This window comes from Hylobates moloch, unplaced genomic scaffold (genome assembly GCF_009828535.3).
Source record: "Hylobates moloch isolate HMO894 unplaced genomic scaffold, HMol_V3 SCAFFOLD_5, whole genome shotgun sequence".
Classification (NCBI taxonomy): domain Eukaryota; kingdom Metazoa; phylum Chordata; class Mammalia; order Primates; family Hylobatidae; genus Hylobates; species Hylobates moloch.
In genome coordinates, this window is record NW_026652280.1 from 44,649,108 (window position 1) to 44,667,663 (window position 18,556).

At 39.1% G+C, this 18,556-nt stretch overlaps 1 protein-coding gene across 1 annotated transcript in view; it reads right to left on the bottom strand.

Moving 5' to 3' along the window:
* MAPRE2 (microtubule associated protein RP/EB family member 2) overlaps positions 1–18,556 on the bottom strand; it is a 169,454-nt gene that overhangs the window by 128,247 nt on the left and 22,651 nt on the right. The window contains exon 2 of the mRNA XM_032152522.2: positions 8,312–8,373. The gene's annotated coding sequence lies outside the window, so the exon portion shown is untranslated. The remainder of the gene's footprint in view (positions 1–8,311; positions 8,374–18,556) is intronic.

The following is an 18,556-nucleotide window of genomic DNA, read 5'->3' on the forward strand; positions in this document are numbered from 1 at the left end:
TACACACAATGCCATGAAAAAGAACAAAATCCTGTCTTTCACAGCAACATGGTTGGAAATGGAGGTCATTACATTAAGTGAGATAAGCCAGGAGCAGAAAGTTGAACACTGCATTTTCTCACTAATATGCGAAAGCTATTATTAAACAAAAGTTGATTTCATAGAAGTAAAAAGTAGAAGAGAGGGTACTAGAGGCTGGGAAGGGTTGGGGGAAGGAAGGATAGGGAGAGATTTGTTAAAGGATACAAAATTACAGCTAGACAGGAGGGATAGGTTCTAGTGTTCTATACCACTGTAGGCTGACTATTGTTGACAATAACATATAGTTTCAAATAGCTAGAATGAAAATATTAAATGTTCCTAACAGAAAGAAATGATAAATATTTGACATGACGGTTATGCTAAGTACCCTGATATAATTATTTACATTATACATATCAAAACATCACTATCTACCCCATGAATATGTACAAGTACTATTTGTCAATTAACAAAATTAAAAAGCTCTAGTTTGTAACTTTCTACCAGCTTCTCCTATGCCCTGTCCACTGGCTGCCTCCAAGCAGCGTTTATATCACTCAGGTCTCTTCTACCTTAAATCAACTCTTCTTCCCCACAGGTCCTGCTTTCTGTCTCCATCTTTATAGTCAGTATCTTAAGGGTTATCTAAACCTGCCCTTTCGGCTTCTCAATTTCTCCCTCACTCCTCAACTTCTTGCATCTGGCTCCCATTCTGATCATGCCATTGAAATTATTCTCACCAAGATCACTAACGACCTCTTTGTTGCTAAAGCAATAGGCATTTTTAGTCTTTATTATTTTATATAACCTTTATGGGCATGTGGATTTCCCGACCCTGCTATCTTGAAATGCTATTTTCCCTTGGCTTCCATGATAGCATACTCAACTGGTCTTTCTCTTGTGTTTCTGGCTAATCTTCATCTCTCTCACTTTCAAATTGTGGTAAAATGCATGTAACAAAATTTTACCAATTTAACCATTTTTAAGTGTACAGTTTGGTGGCATTACATATATTAACATTCTTGTTCAACCATCACCACCATCCTTCTCCAGAACGTTTTCATTCCCCTAAACTGAAACTCTATAACTATTAAATGCTACCTCTCCATTTCCCCCCACTGTCAGCCCCTGACAACCACCATTCCACTTTCTGTCTCCACGAATTTGACTACTCTAGATAGCTCACATATGTGGAATCATACAGTATTTGTCTTTTTGTGACTGGTGTATTTCACTTAATGAATTGGCCTCAAGATTCACCCATGTTGTAGTAGGAGTCAGAATTTCCTATCAATGGTTGAACAATATTCCATTGTATGTATACACCACATTTTGTTTATCCATTCATCTCAATGGACACTTGGGTTGTTTCCACCTTTTGGTGACTGTGAATGCTGCTGCTGTGAACATAGGTGTACTCTCTCTTTTTCTTAATCTACATTTTAAATATTGGTGATTTTCAAGGTTCTACTCTGGACTCCCTTTCTCATTCTATACTCTCCTTGGGCAATTTTATCTATACTTGTGGCTTACTGCTTACATGCTAGCGACTCTCAGAGCTGTAATTCATTTCTTTTTCTTCTAGAGTTCAGGTCTCAAATCCATATATATATATATAAAGATATCTATATCTATACCTTTTTTAATGTCACAGGCACCCTAAGCACAACATGGGCAATACTGGGCTTCTGATTCTTGTCCTCACATTTACAATGTGTCCTGTCTCCGTAAATAACACTCACCAAAGCCCCCACTTACTCATGCCAGACACTGGGCACTATCTTCTGCCAACCACAGCACTGCCACTTGTGGAGCTCCCAGGGATCCCACTGAACCCCAAGGTCTTTGGGTGACTACTTCTCACTTTGCCATCCCTTAAGAAGGTCCTTAAAGATCAATGTGTTCTCCTCTAGAAAATCCCTCTCCATTACTTCCCCCTACATAAAATAGCACCTCCTCAGGCAGTATTCCTGTCCCCCTTTCTTTACTTCTCTTCATAGCATTGAAACAGGATTTAACACACAGCAAGCACTCATTATGCATTTGCTAGATGAATGAATAACTCCTTGACATCTTCCTTCCCCAATCCTTTCTATTAGGTTGGTGCAAAAGTAACTGTGTTTTTTTTCCTTTTTTTGCCACCTAAATAGTACTCAAATCCACCCATTAACCTCTACCCCAGCTGTCACCACTATAGCCAGATGCTAATCATCTTCTACCTGGTCTCTCTGCTGTCTAATCATGTCCCTTCCTGATCTTTCCTTTGCACAGCCATCAGAGTGACCATTCTAAAATATAAAACAGGTTACTTCTACGCTTAAAGGACTTCAGCATCTCTTATGATACAACCAGAGTTCTTCTTTAGCCTGGCAAGGCCCTTCCTGATCTGTCTGTCTGTCCAGCCCTACCTGTCACTATTCCCTCAATGCTGCAGCTCATTACTGAACTTCTTTCAATTTCATTAATATGCCAAATGCTTCTCTTATTTTCCCTCCAGATCTTTGAAGCTGCTACTCTTTCTGCCCAATTTCCCTTTCTCTGAAGTCCTCCTCTCCCCAACACTTGGCTAGCTCTTCCTTGTCCTCCGGGTCTCAGATTAGGCGCCTCGAAACTTGGAAGCCTTGTCTGGCCTCCGCACACCAGTTCTGGCGTAGCTGTTGCTGCTGAGGACTCCCACGGCATCCTGTACTTCTCCCGCCACAGCATTCAGCACTCTGGAATGGAACTGCCTATTTCATTAACATTCCCTACAGTGGGCCGTATCTCCATCAGGGCTGAGAACCCTGACTGTCTCATGCAAAATCTACTCTCTGCCTCTGAGCAGTGATGGAGCCATGGTAGAAGCTTAATACCTGATACATAATGCTTTAAAAAATTTTGCTTGAGACATTTCAAACCTCCAGAAAAGTAAAAAAAAATCTTATAATAGTATAACAGACATTGATACCCACCAGCTATATTCAGCAATTGTTAACATTCAGCCATATTTTCTTTATCTAACCATCTACCTCTCTATATTTATTTGACACATTATTTTAAGGTAAAACACAAAGAAAACAAGTGAATTCTTAAGTCTTACCAACACATCCATAGAACATGTAAGATAAGCTACTGAAGATAAGGAGGAAAAGGAACCATAAAGAAAATCTCTAAACCTCTACTTAAGCCTAGTTAAGTAAAATTCAGAAATGAGAACATTAATCTCTGCACCACAGTTTATAAATGTACCCTCATTCCATCATTTAATTCTCAGAAGTCTTATAAGGCAACTTGATTAATAAACAAAAGGAATCCCATGAAGAACCTGTAGCTCTAGGAGGGAAAGGGAAAGAAAATCAATATTTCAATATTTTCTGAGTGTCCATGATGCACCCAACAATTATGTTACCTCTAATTATTCTCACAACAAACAAGATGTATTATACCTCTACTTTGAAGATGATAGTGGAGCTTAGTGAGGTCAAGCTATTTGTCCAGCTCATAAGCTAGTATGCAGTGGTACGATCATGGCTCACTGTAGCCTTGAGCTCTTGGATTCAAGGGATCTGCCTGCTTCAGCCTCCTGAATAGCTGAAACTACAGACGTGGGCCACCACACTGACTACTTGTTTTTAATTTTTTTTTTTTTTTTGTAGAGAGATGAGGTCTTGCTATATTGCCCAGGCTGGTCTTGAACCCCTGGCCTCAGATAATCCTCCAGCATCAGCCTCCAAAAGTGTTAGGATTACAGGCGTGACCCACCATGCCTGGTCTAAATTAAAATTTTAATTAAAAATTGTAAATTAAAAAATTTTTACTGTGGTATGAGATGGGTAAAATTTATCTTATTGCTTTTATTATACAAGGGATGCTTAGGTTAATCTAGTCCTAATTCTTACTACCACTATGGTATAGAGAGGCAGGGCTAATTAAAGCAGTGACCATAGAAGAAGAAGAATCAGAAGTGAAGGTTCTGGTGCTGTGGTAATGCCACTGTCTAACCCTAGAAAAGTCACTCAAACTCTCCTCACTCAAGAATGTTCATCTGTAAAATGAGATGTTGGATTAGATTATCAATGAGGTTCCTTCCAGCTGTTTTAAAGACAAAACACAAATGAAACCTACAATTCTTAGTGATTTACTTCCATCATCATCTGGTGAGGGCCAAGTTGTAGGTCTCACTGATCCCAGGCCTATCCTCTGTGCATTCTCAGTAGATGTACTCATTTAGGGGACTGTCAATGCAGGCCAACATTAATTGGAATGTTGGTCAGTACAAGTGGTAATTACAAGAAACTTCAAGCTTCCAGAAGCAGATGTTCCCACAGATTCTGACACAATAACTGATGATGATGAAGGCTGTGCCTTTCAAAAGAGAAGCCATGGAAAAGTTTCATTCCAGGGGAAACTCCCATTCGTCCCTAACCTTGTGTATCTTCTGCCAGGCAAGCTAGCCTGCTTATCACCCTTATGATGATTTTTAAAAAAATATTCTTTACTCCATTAGATAGTATGGTTTAAGAGCTCTGACTTGGTCACCTCTATATCCCTAGCTTTTACCATAAAACTTGGCACAGAGTTGGTGATCAATACATGTTTATGGAACGAATAGCTAATCTCACCATCCCTGAGTATTCCACACCAACTGACCTTCATGGCTCAGCTCAGATGTCATCTCTACCTCCCCCTCCCCAAACTCCCATTATATTGTAACTGTATTTCTCCTATGGTGCATCTTATTTTCTTATTACAGTCATTTACATATATCTTAGTTCCCCAGTAAAGTCAAATGCTCTGAGATAGAAGCTATCTCTTGCTTACCATTGAAAAACTACAATACCTGGGCACAAAATAAATGTAGAATGAGCACATCATTCATATATATAATATATATAATATGTACACACACACACGCGTGCACACACACACACACACACCCCAAAGCACTCAGCACAGTGCTTTACAGTTAGTAGTCATTCAGTAAATGCTAGTGAATAAATTAAATGCTTTCTGAAAATGTTATGGTGAAACTAGTACCCTAAAACTATAAATGTTTGTAAATTATTTCAAATCTCTGGGAAAAATATAGTAAACTAGATTAAAAGTCATAAAAATGGTCTATCCTTGACAAATAATCCCACTTCTGGGATTGTGACCTTAGAAAATAGATGAATAGACACAAACCAAACCAAACCAACAATAAGATGTGTATAAAAATTTAGCATAGCATTTTTTATAGTGAAAATAGGAAGATAGTAAGAATTAAAGCATATACTATGGCATGTTGATATAACATTATACTGTTATTCCAATGATAGTTCTGATGACCCATGAAAGTAAAAGATGCTGTGACTCACAGTAAGTAAAATACAAAGTTCACACTCATTATGATATGCACTGTGGAAAATTAGGAATGCCTGTGAGAAGACCAAATATGCAAAAATAGAAAAATAGTTATTTTAGGATGGTGTTGTTATGGGTGATTTTCTCCTCAAGGTTTTCTTTAAATGTATTATGTTACTTTGCATTAATATAATAAAAAATTTGGTATAGTCAACATGAACTTTTCCTTAATGTGACTGATTATATTTCCCAAAGATAACTGTTTAGTGAGGATCAAAGCATAAAATTAAATTGCCTACTAATGAGCTATTGCTTCAGTATTTAACACTAAGACTCAGGTGTCACCTGAGTCTTATACATCATGAGGTATAAAGTACAAGCATGTTGTGTGTGGTGCAGGAACAGATTTGGATGAGAAACAAGAAGTGACACCCAGTAAACGAATCTCAGGAACCACTTAATAGCAGATAGGATTACTCATTCAAGGAAATGATCAATACAGCTTTCCCTAGGGGATTGGTTTCAGAACCTTCCTTCCCCCACAAGAATCCATTCATGCTCAAGTCCCCTAGTTGGCCCACTGAATCCAGCAATATGAAAAGCTAGCTGCCTTTGGTTTCGTATACCATGAATACTGTATTTTCAGTTTACTTTTGGTTGCGGATCTGGAATCCACGGATATGGAAGTTCGACTGCATTTATTGAAAAAAAAAAATCACTTATAAGTAAGCCCGTGCAATTCAAACCCGTGTTGTTCAAGGGTCAACTGTACTAGTTCCTGAAAGGGTTAAATAAAGGAGGGTGCAACCCAGAAGGGATATAGAGAGAAGGGAGAGGGACTAATGATGGTTGTCTTTTCGCTTCTCTGCCACCTCCTACCACCTTAACCCATCTCTGTTATCTATCAGGGATGTGCAAATGATGGCCTGCAGGCCAAGTATAGTCCATTGCCTGTTTTTGTAAATAGCTTTACTGAACACAGCCAAGGCCATTTCTTTATGTATTATCTTTGGCTGTTTTCACACTACAATGATTTGAACAGTTTTGACTGAGACTTGTACGACCAGCAAGGCAAAAAATATTTACAATTTGGCTCTTTAAAGATATATTTGTCCCATACTCCCATATATAAGGAGATTTATAAAGCAACACCCTATTTAGATAATGGGCCACCTTTTCCTGTTACTTTTTCTTCACCAGCCTGGAAGATAGGATGATCATATAATTTATCATCCAAAATGAAATGTTTTGAGGGTGAAAGGCAGTGCTAACTAGACTATTTTCCAGGAACACAGACTTGAACCAGGATTGTCCCATACAGACCCAACATATGGACCATCTAGTATAAGGGCTAGCAGTACAAGATCAGTTTTCAAAGGGCACTTATGATCTGCGGCTATAGACACAGAAAGCTTAGGTGGTTTCTCTTCCTGGTTCTTCCTATTTCTAATGCCCTCAGGTACCTTTCCACTGAGCCCTGTCCCAACTCTGTCCTAGAGCCTGCTCTGGCCCCTGAATATTCCAGCTATTGGAACATCATGCAGGGTACCATATCTCCACTTTGTTTGTTTGTTTTAGATGGAGTCTTGCTCTGTCACCCAAGCTGGAGTGCAGTGGCATGATCTTGGCTCACTGCAACCTCTGCCTCCTGGGTTCAAGTGATTCTCATGCCTCAGCCACTCGAGTAGCTGAGATTACAGACATGCGCCACAACGCCCAGCTAATTTTTGTATTTTTAGTAGAGACAGCGTTTTGCCATGTTGGCCAGAGTGGTCTTGAACTCCTAACCTCTGGTGATCTGCCCACCTCGCCTACAAAAGTGCTCCATATTTCCACTTTCACTAGAGCAACAGGAGAAAACACCTATTCGTCCACACTAAATAATTATTCCAAGTCAATACAGTGAATTTTATACCTGCAAATTTTAATATCAAGACAACTTCTTAAAATGCTATTCTTAAGTGGAAGAATTTCAGTTTCTCTTCTCAAATATTTAAAAAGTGACCACCAGTCATAGCATTTATTACAATGAGGCCCCAAAACAAATATGGTATATTATTCATGATTTCAGCTTTTAATATTCACCATTACTGTTTAGAGAATTACTATTCAAGAACGAGGTTTCTAATTTTATTATTGAAGAATTTTTTTTAAAAGAAGAAAACACAAACGCCCCCACACGCTTTTTTTTAAGTAAAAATGTTTGATGCTGTGGAGAAATAGGAGTAAAATAAAAGATGTTTAGAGTAGCTTTGATGAAATATAGGATGCTACACCACACTTTGTGAGACTATTCTGTGTGAACAATAATAGCTTGTAGCTTTGGGACCTCTCTGAATGGCTTTCCAAATATTGCCATCTGGTGGAATTTCAGTTAATTGTTTCTTTGTTCTAAGGGCTCCTGGAGGTGACTCTTGAAGACATTACTTACAGAGACTTAGAGTAATAGTTCGAAATAACTGAAGATCAAAATGATTGCATCTCAAAGACAAATCCCAAACTGAAAAAAATGAGGCTTTCTAGGTTCCTCATCTCTGTCACAAGCATGCTCGCATGCTCTCACTCTCTCTTTCTGCCTCTCAAAGCCAACAGAGTGGCTTTCTTGATCCTTAACAATACCAAATAAAAATCATTTATTTATAAATAGCGATGTCATGAGTTCATTTTGACCATATCTTGATAGTCTACCCTCCCCACCTATCATAAGATTTTTCAAAATTAAACTTTAATTAATTGGCTTGACCATTTTTGGAGGAATTGCTAATAGCAATTAATTAGCCCTTCGTACACTTGGGAAATGGAATTTGGTTTGAAAAATAGTGTTTTAAAAGAGCATATTTACTCAAATATTGGCTTTAATTGTGTACTGGAATTTTGAAAATAAATTTGTTACAACGATAATATTACTACTCACTTTAAATTAATTTTTAAGCAAGGAGTCATGCAACACAATTTATATAAACCTTACCTTGAGCATCCAGGCTTTCTCCCTGGCTGTTGAAATGAACTGTTCCTCTGGGAAACAGGACACTGGGATAGTAAAAATGGAAGAAAAAAAGAGTGCAAGCATTTAATATGATGAAAATACGGAAGCAAAGAGGTATAATTTAGTTTAGTGGGTGTGGTCAGCAATGGAAAAAAATTAAAGAAAAAATACACGCCAAATATCCAAAAGTCAATCGATCTTACCATGTGAAAGCGATTAAATCAGCCAGACAATAGAATTACACTCTCAATATATATTATTAGATCAATTCTCATATTGATTAATAGTTGATAAAAACTCATTATAATGTCAGTCCTGTGAAAATAATTTTTCTTTTGTTTTTCCCCTGCCCTGATAGTCTGATGTGACGGGAATCATGTCGGCAGATAACCCCAAGGAGCAGTGCCTCTAGTGGGATATCAAATACCAACATCAATTAAAGTACTAAATTCCCCAAACTTAGGTTTATCCAGGTTTTATATTTAGTATCAACACAGGCTTTTTCTAGTCAAAAAGATTTTTAATTTCGACAGGATAAGCATTATAAACGACTTTAAAATGTACATACCAATAAGCAGCAATCTAGTAATTTACTTTCTTTTCTTTTCTTTTCTTTTTTTTTTTTTTTTGGAGATGGAGTCTCGCTCTGTCGCCCAGGCTGGAGTGCAGCGGTGCGATCTCGGCTCACTGCAAGCTCCGCCTCCTGGGCTCACGCCATTCTCCTGCCTCAGCCTCCCGAGAAGCTGGGACTACAGGCGCCCGCCACCATGCCCAGCTAATTTTTTTGTATTTTTAGTAGAGTCGCGGTTTCACCGTGGTAGCCAGGGTGGTCTCGATCACCTGACCTCGTGATCCGCCCGCCTTGGCTTCCCAAAGTGCTGGGATTACAGGCATAAGCCACCACGCACGGCCAATTGACTTTCGTTATATGAATTAGCAATTTATTTTCAAAATATGCTTTGACTAAATGAGGCAGTAAGACAGTAAACTGATGAGGGACAAATCCAATTCTGGAGGCTGAGAAATGCAGGAGTCTGAGTTTGCTTTGAGAATCCAGTGTTTGGGGGATGAACGGTTACGGAGGAGGTCGCTATGTTTCAACCGGATGCTGCTATAAATGACCTGACTTGCATATACATATGAGCCTTAACTCTCTTCCCCACTTTCCACCTAAGCCCTATATTGCTCTTCTGTGTTTTCTATGACCATTTCAGAAATGACTTGGTGTTTATTTAGCTTAAAATCAATTGTGTAAAAATAAAATATTTGTGATAGATCCAACATGGTGTGATTATTCCCAGATACAGTTCTGGAGATGTTGCTGGTAGAATTATTATTTTTTTAATTAAAAGGGGGGAGGTAGGCATTTTATAGTTTTTCTCTAAGGGAAAAAGGAGATGTTTAGTTAAAAAAAGGCAAAAAACAAAATGGCAAGAGTCAAGAGAATAAAAGTAAAGGTGACAACTGAATTGTTATACTACTCAGTGAAGGATCTTAAAAATAATTAATAAACTTGGGCTTGTTTAAAAATCAGAAAACTTAACATGAATAGTGTACATAGTGTCAATAACTAAATTTAGATATATTGACTACAATCTAAGTTTTTTCCTTCAGATACAATAAGTTGAATTTCCTTACATATTTTGCAGCAGAATTTAATTTTATGAATACTTCATATCTTTCTATAATTGAATGATAGTTGATAAACCTAAATTCAGATTTTAACAATATTGGTTCCCATCCATGTCAGTTTCTATTCTTAAGTCCTTCAATTTTCCAGAAATTTCAACTGAATCAGAATGAAATTTTCATTTATCTACTTTATTTAATAGTACCCAGTAGCTGTGCAAGCCACTGGCCACCAAGCTATGAAGCAGGAACATAAGGTTTCTAGTTTATCTATAAAGCAGATAATTAGCCCTTAGAAAATTCAGAATTGTCTGTATACAATTGGCCTTTCTCTATTTTCCGACAACGGTCCATTGCTAGTTTTTCAGCAGCCGCAGTGGATCAGCTTGGAGAAGAATGACATTATTTATTGAACACCTTATGCACCAGTCATTTCACATATTTTATCTAATTTAATCCTCAAAATTATCTTATTATAAATGAAGAAACAGAGGCTCAGAGTAGTGGGGCAATTTGCCCAATATCATGCAGCTAGAAAGGGATAGATTTTAATTGAGTCTGGCAGACCAGTATCTATCTCCTTTCTCTTTCATCTGTATGTCCACACTAAAATACCTTAATAGCAGTCATTTGACATAGATTAGAAATACCTGGAGAGCTTTCACTCCACCATCATAAGTTCAGGACCTAGCATATGGTAGGTGCTCAAGAAGTCCCAGCCTTGCAAGGATAGAGGTCTAGCCTTCCCATGCAGCCTTTGCTAGTGGGGATAGGAGTGAGGCAAAGCTTGTTCCTGCTGTGTTTGGCAGGAGTAGAGCTCTTATTGTCTGCAAGTCTCACACTTTACATAAAAACGAACTCAAAATGGATCACGGCATAAATGTAAAATGTAAGACTACAAAACTTGTAGAAAAAACAAAAAACAGGAGAAAATCTTTAGGATCAGAGCTGGCAAAGTGTTCTCAGCCTTGACACCAAAAACACAATCTGTAAGAGGAAAAATTGGTAAATTGGACTTAATCAAAATTAAAAACTTTCGCCCATTTGAAGCAGATATAAATACAAGATATAAACTAGAAGAAAGTATTTGTAAGCCCAATATCTGACAAAGAACTAGTGTCTAAAATAAAGAACTCTCAAAATGCAACCAAATAAACCAACTTTGTCGGAAAATGGGAAAAAGATATGAACAGACATTTAACTGAAGAGGATATAGCTATACAGAGAGCAAATAATATTAAATGATATACAATATTTACATAGATAAAAGAAAATTAAAACTACATGAGACATCACAACATACCTATCAGAATGGCTAAAATAAAAAATAGCGACAACACCAAATGTTGGCGAGAGTTTGAAGAAACTAGATCACTCACATATTGCTTCTGAGAATGTAAAATGGTAGAGCTCCTGTGGAAGACGGTTTAGTAGTTTTAAAAGCTAAACATGCAACTACCATATCACCCAGCAATTGCTCACTTTGGCATACACCCCAGAGAAATGAAAACTTGTTTATAGCAGTTTTATACATAGTAGCCCCAAACTGGAAACCACCCAGATATCTTTCAACAGGTTAATGGTTAAACAAACTGTGCTACATTCAAACTTCAGAATACTACCCAGCAGTGAGAAGGAACCAACTATTGATAGAAAGTAACAACCTGAATGAATCTCCAGAGAATTAGGTTGAGTGAAAAAAGAAAGTCCTTAAAGGTTATATACTGCATAATTCCATTTATCTAACATTTTTAAAATGGGAAAACTATAGAAATGGAGCACAGATTAGTGGTTGCCAGGGGTTAAGAGGAGGGGGTGAGGGCTGGAGGGAAATGAGTGTGATTATAAAAGGCAACACAAATATTTTTGTGGTGATGGAAATGTTCTGAACCTTGATTGTATTGACACCAATATCCTGGTTGTGACATTGTGCTATAAGTTTGCAAGATGCTACCATGGCAGATTGGATAAAGAATATATGGGATCTCTCTATATTATTTCTTACAATTACATCTTAATGTACAATTATCTCAAAATATATATATTTCTAAATCAGGTAATTGGATAGGAACTAGAATTGAGCAAGATACATTAGTTTTATTTTCTTACCTTTTCAAAGAAAAGCAAAAGCCCCAAAGCAGTGGGCAAGATGGATCAGGAGTTTGCTCCATTTTGCACAGATCCAAGAAAAAAATAACTCACCCACTAACTTAGCATTCAGAAACCACTGCCAATGTTCTGCTATCCAATCTTGCCTACGTTGGAATTTTCTTTGCTGTTATTCGCCTTTCTCCCTCATGTACCTTCTTAATACATTAAAATTCACAATACACATATTCAAACCAGAAGTGGGTTTGAAATTGCAGCTTGATACATTCATGTATTTTTTTTTTTTTTCGAGACAGAGTCTTGCTCTGTTGGCCAGGCTGGAGTGCAATGGCTCCATCTCTGCTGACTGCAACTTCCATCTCCTGGGTTCAAGCGATTCTCGTGCCTCAACCTCCCGCGTAGCTGGGATTACAGGCATGTGCCACCACACCCCACTAATTTTTGTATTTTTTTTAGTAGTGATGGGGTTTTGCCATGTTGGCCAGGCTGGTCTTGAACTCCTGGCCTCAAGTGAGGCTGCCTGTCTTGGACTCCCAAAGTGCTGGGATAACAGGTGTGAGCCATGGCACCCAGCCGATACATCCTGTATTTTTTAACGGATCTCTCATACCCTTAAGTTCACACTATCTAGGAATTTTCAAAATCTTATAAAATGTCCACATCTTATTTGCATAGAAATGGAATATTTAACATTTATTTTTACAAATGGGGTCTTGCAGTGATGCCCAAGCTAGAGTACAAGAGGCTATTCACAGGCACAATCACAATGTACTGCACCCTCAACCTCCTGGGCTCAAGCGATCCACCTGCCTCCAGATCGATCTCAAGTCACTGGGACTATAGGTACGTGTATGGAGTGGAATTTCATCCTTTGTGGTACTATTTTACGGATGACAAGGCAGGTGTTCTGTATTCAAAACTGGACCATACACTAAATAATGACAGAATTTTAATCACCAACACACACAAAGGAACTTGCAAAATCCCCCTTCATGTTTGGAAAGATCATACTTTTATTCTTTAGCCATTCTGAGCACTAGGGCAGCTCCTCAGAAATGAGCAGCCATAAGCCAGCTGCTTTCTCTGGCTTGTTTGTTGGTTTTGTTTTCATTGAAAAGACCAAATATCTTTGTTAGGATAAGAGTCATGACTCTTTAACAAAGCACATTCTCTGTTTCTACAAAGGTCCATTTTCCCCATCCTCTAGAAATGTCAAATCCTCTTTCTTTGACAAACAAATCCAGAATTCCAGCATCCCATGTCCAAGGCACAGCAGCAGAACCTCTATCGTAGCTAGGGAGTCCCCCCATCCTCTGGCAAAGACTGCTACTTTCATGTCTGGCCACAAAAACTACAGGAACATGAAAGATCTATCAGAATGAAAAACATGTTTGTAAAAATATTTCAAATCATGCCATCCCATTGAAAGATTTCATTCTTTCTTCATTGCTATGTGTTTAACCAGTGAGGCTTCTGGTCAACACAAGGTTAAAGCATCCTCCTCACAAAGAGAGAGCATTACCACCTCCCCAGCTGTTCACAGCTTTTCCAAGAAGAGAACACTACTGGGGCCTGAGCCCAGGTTTTCATCTAGGGAGTTTACTAAGCTGTCTTTGGAGCTCCAGAATAAGCTGTATCCTGAATTCCAAACTCCCCATGGCCACTTTGAGATATTGAATCCCTTCAGTTGTAGATCACATTCTTTAGTGTGGGAGGTCCGTAGCTTTCTAGGAATAAAGCAGCTTGCAGCATTAGCAGAAGGTCACAGGCCATTAATCCTGAGGTGGAGCCTACTAGATATTAATCTTTCAGAGAGCTCTGCCTCCGCCACGCAGTGCCTCAATTAATGGTCTTGGGTTGGGCTCAGGGCCTTCTCTAGGGGCAGCAGAGGGGAGGCCCAGACTCCCTCCCTTCTCCTGTGCAACTCCCCCAGGGCAAGACTGCCAGGAAGCACAGAGCTGAGCACACATCAGGGAAACCAAAAACCAAATGGGCGTATCTGGCAAGTAAAGGAGGTCAGATTACACTGAATCTTGGGTTAAGTCTGGTACAACTCATTCTTCTCCTTAAGAAAGACAAACTACCAAATGACCCATATTGTATATTTAAGGACTTCAAAAAAATTATAGCTCACTGCTAAATGGATTTTGGTGGTATATACTAAGAATGGTAATGATGTTATAAACTGATGGTCATATGATTTAGGTTTCTATAAAAATAAAAGATAATCCCCAGAAAATACCTAAAATGATAGCTACAATAAAATAAAAACTCAGTTCTTTTCATACAAATGTAGCCTAGCCCTTTCTTCTTGGAATCATCATTTATCCATCTGCTACTTTCCATGTGAATCAGAATTAAAATATTTTTTAAGATTGCCCTTTCTATTTTTGAATAGAATATTTATAGTGCTCAATGTACAAAAGTAAAATTCTTTCAAAAAATTACATGAGACAAAGCTACATATATGGGAAATAACATATATATTATAGTTCTGTAAAGTGTTTTTATAATTACATTATTTTCACTTATCCTTTTATCCATTTTTAATCAGATATTTTTGAAAATAGAGTCATAAGCATAGAATAGCTCCTCTCCTCATGTGTGCAATTAATAATGAAATGTGGCAGAATGCACGTTATGTGGCAGAATGCATGTTACGTGTCAAAGTAGCACAGAGAGAGGTTCGATTTCAGGTTCAATTTCAGAGCCCAGGGTTCAAGTTTAGTGTTTGGGTCATAGTGGAAACTAAAGCCCTGCTTTCCATGCTTGCTGTCTTTATAGTCTGTAATTCCTTTGATCATGCAAAGAAGGAACACAGTAACATACTAAGGGTTACATGTGAAATCTAAGTAAGACTGACAGTAGCAAAAGGGCTGAAAAGACATTGGGTATCAAGGGCTACTGTGACTTTTTGCGCTGTATTGTGCTCTGTGGAAATCTTTTCAAATTATATTTTAACATTTTTGGCCAAGTCCGGAGTGAGACTCTGTCTAAAAAAAGAATTGCAACTTCGGCCAGCCTCAGTGGCTCACGCCTGTAATCCCAGCACTTTCGGAGGCCGAGCTGGGCAGATCCCCTGAGGTCAAGAGTTCGAGACTAGCCTGGCCAACGTGGAGAAACCCCGTCTCTACTAAAAATAAAAAAATTAGGCCGGGTGCGGTGGCTCACGCCTGTAATCCCAGCACTTTGGGAGGCCAAGGTGGGCGGATCACGAGGTCAGGAGATCGAGACCATCCTGGCTAACATGGTGAAACCCCATCTCTACTAAAAATATAAAAAAAATTAGTGGGGTGTGGTGGCAGGCACCTGTAGTCCCAGCTACTCAGGAGGCTGAGGTAGGAGAATGGTGTGAACCTGGGAGGCAGAGCTTGCCATGAGCCGAGATGGCACCACTGCACTCCAGCCTGGGTGACAGAGTGAGACCCCGTCTCAAAAAAAAAGAAAAATGCTGGTAAGTGAATGGGACTTGTAGAGACCTGTGGGAATGTTTGCACAGCCTCCATCCATGAGTTTCCTGTTTGAGCCAATGTGAAGACCCCAGGATGCTGATATAACAACAAACAGCCTTGCTCTTGGGGTCCCTGCTGTGGGGTCTGCCTTACAAAGGAATCTACTTTCAAAAGGTTTGGGGGCCACATCAGTAACTGAATTCCTTGATAGAAAAAAAATTCATGCTAAATTCCACTCAACTGGGAAATAGCCCAGTGAAGTTGTGAAGCAGATACCCCAATTACACTGTCAGGGATAAAACAACTACTGGGGAAATCAATATATTAATGGAAATAAATCCAGGCAACATATACAACTGGAAAATATTTCTTAAAGGCTTTTCCTTTAGTAATTGTACTTGTTTATAGCTCTTAGTTTCGCAAAATTATTTTATATATATCACATCACCTAGATCTTGAAAGAGTAATTCATTTTGGTTGTTTATTTGTTTGAGACGGAGTCTCACTCTTGTAGCCCAGCCTGGAGTGCAGTGGTGCGATCTCAGCTCACTGCAACCTCAGCCTTCTGGGTTCAAGAGATTCTCTTGCCTCAGCCTCTCAAATAGCTGGGATTATGGGTGCCCACCACCACGCCAGGCTAATTTTTGTATTTTTAGTAGAAACGGGGTTTCACCATGTTGGCCAGGCTAGTCTCGAACTCTTGACCTCAGGGGATCCGCTCGCCTCGGCCTCCCAAAGTGTTGGGATTACAGGTGTGAGCCACCTCGCCCAGCTGAAATGGTAATTCTTTTATTACTTCTTTTAGAGGTTCACTCTGCTTGCCTTTTAGTTAGCTGCTTTTCTCTCCTTATGCTTTTTCCTGAAGAGCTCTCATGTGGTACCAAGTTGAAGAGTCAGAGCTCTAATTGTGCTTCTCGAAGTTTTTAAAAATCATCTTCCTCACTCCCCCTCCCCACTCACAAGGAGCCTTTGTATCCCCTAAGGATGCTAAGAAATCCTTTAGGATCCCCTAAATGCTATGGAATAAGATTTTGTCCATAAAGGTTAACCTTTGGAGGCCACAAGCCATCGCAATATCCAATTTTCATTCCCCTTGAGAGTTTATGCTGTAACCCATGCGAGCAAACAGGCATTATTGAGCATCGCTATTTGTCAGGAGAGGTAGGGATACAAAAATGAATAAGGAGGATACAAAAATGAATAATGAATGAATGTTGCAATTTGTAAACCTCCCACCCCCCTTTTTTAAGCATAATGCCATGAAAAGAAGAGGATTATTAACTCCACCCTTTAGGTGAAGAAACTGAGGCTCAGGAAGCTTGTTTCTTGCATGAGATCACACAGCTAGTAAAGGAGAGAGTTGAAACCCAGACACTGGTCTTGTGATTCCAAATCACAGGCTTTTCTCACGGATCTATTCTACCGTTTTCTTATGTTTATCAGGCTTCCTTTGCATATTGTTTTAAATTCAATTTCATATTTTTGAAGCAACAGGGCACCACATTTCAGACCTCTGAAGACTTTGTACACAAGGTTTCTATTCTTTCATTTGTTCAACATATTAGCCACTCATGAGTAGCTACAATACACCAGAGGCTCTGCTATGTCACGTACATCAGCTCATTTACTCCTCTCAATAACCCTATAAGAGGTGCTTTTCTTTATCCCATCTCACAGATGCATGAACTGAGGCTTCCAACCCATGTTTGTTGTACTTTGAAGCTGGGACTGTTGAGTAGCACCATACACACCTATTAGATTCCATTACCATGTTGGGTGCTGGGATCTAAGGGTGAACAAGACACAGAACAGCCACCTAGGACTTAAGTCTAGTTGGGTAACCACCTAAGCTCTGCCTCCTGTCAGATCAGCTGCAGCATTAGATTCTCATAGGAGCGCGAACACTGTTGTGAACTGTGCACATGAGGGATCTAGGTTGCGTGCTCCTTATGAGAATCTAATGCATGATGATCTGAGGTGGAACAGTTTCATCCCAAAACCGTCCCTCATCCTCCACCCCACCCCCAGTCTATGGAAAAATTGTCTTCCACGAAACTGGTCCCTGGTGCCAAAAAGGTTGAGGACCACCGAGGTAATAAACACCAAATAATCATATCACAGGGCTGTGAATGCAATGATATTGACAGCAGGGGAGGAAAAATTCCTGACTGCTGTTTTCTTGGGGAGCATATAGAGTTTGAAGATCAATTTGTTTTTCTCATTCTGAAAATTAGAGGAAAACAAGCATTTTAACTATCAGGTTCGTCTGTGACAGCGCTCTCCTGACTTTATGAATCATCTGGGAATTTTGTTATGATGCAGGTTATGATTCAGTACATCTAGGGGTTGAGGGGTGTGAGAATCCGCCTTTCTAAAATCTTCTAGGTGATGCTGCTGGTCTAAAGACCACACCTTGAGTTGCAAGGCACACACACACTCTCTGTGCTTCAGGCTCTTTCTAAAATCTGCTGTGGTGACAGATTAACATGCACTTGGTAAAGGAGCCATTCACTCACATGATCCCAACTGAGATAAACTAATGTATAGCTTAGACCTTACTACCAAACAATGGACACAAACATATAGCTTAGACCTTACCACCAAACAAGCAAAACTAAGGATGTGAAGTCCATCCTTGATGCACACCACTTTTTTCTTGCTCCTCCTTCCTGTATTTATTCCTAGCCCCTAGTGGTAACATACTCACCCAGAGTTCCAGGTTCTTAGGGAAGTTCTCCCCTTTTGAAGATGGTATGTATTTAATTGATTAATTAGTTTGTGCAAATGCATTAGAGAGTGTTTTAACAAAAATTTGTTATTTTTTTCTCTGCTGACTCAAATGGCTGTCTCTCGATCTTGTTACATGAGCACCCTCAGTGAAGCCACTGTTATTTTTTTGTGTAGGGAATTGGATCAGATGAAGCTGCCACACATATATCCAGTGTGCTTGAGAGATAGGAAGATGCTTGGATGTCCTGCCAAATTCTGTGAATAGCAGACAATGAGCTAAAAAACTTAAAAACTTTGCATTACTTGA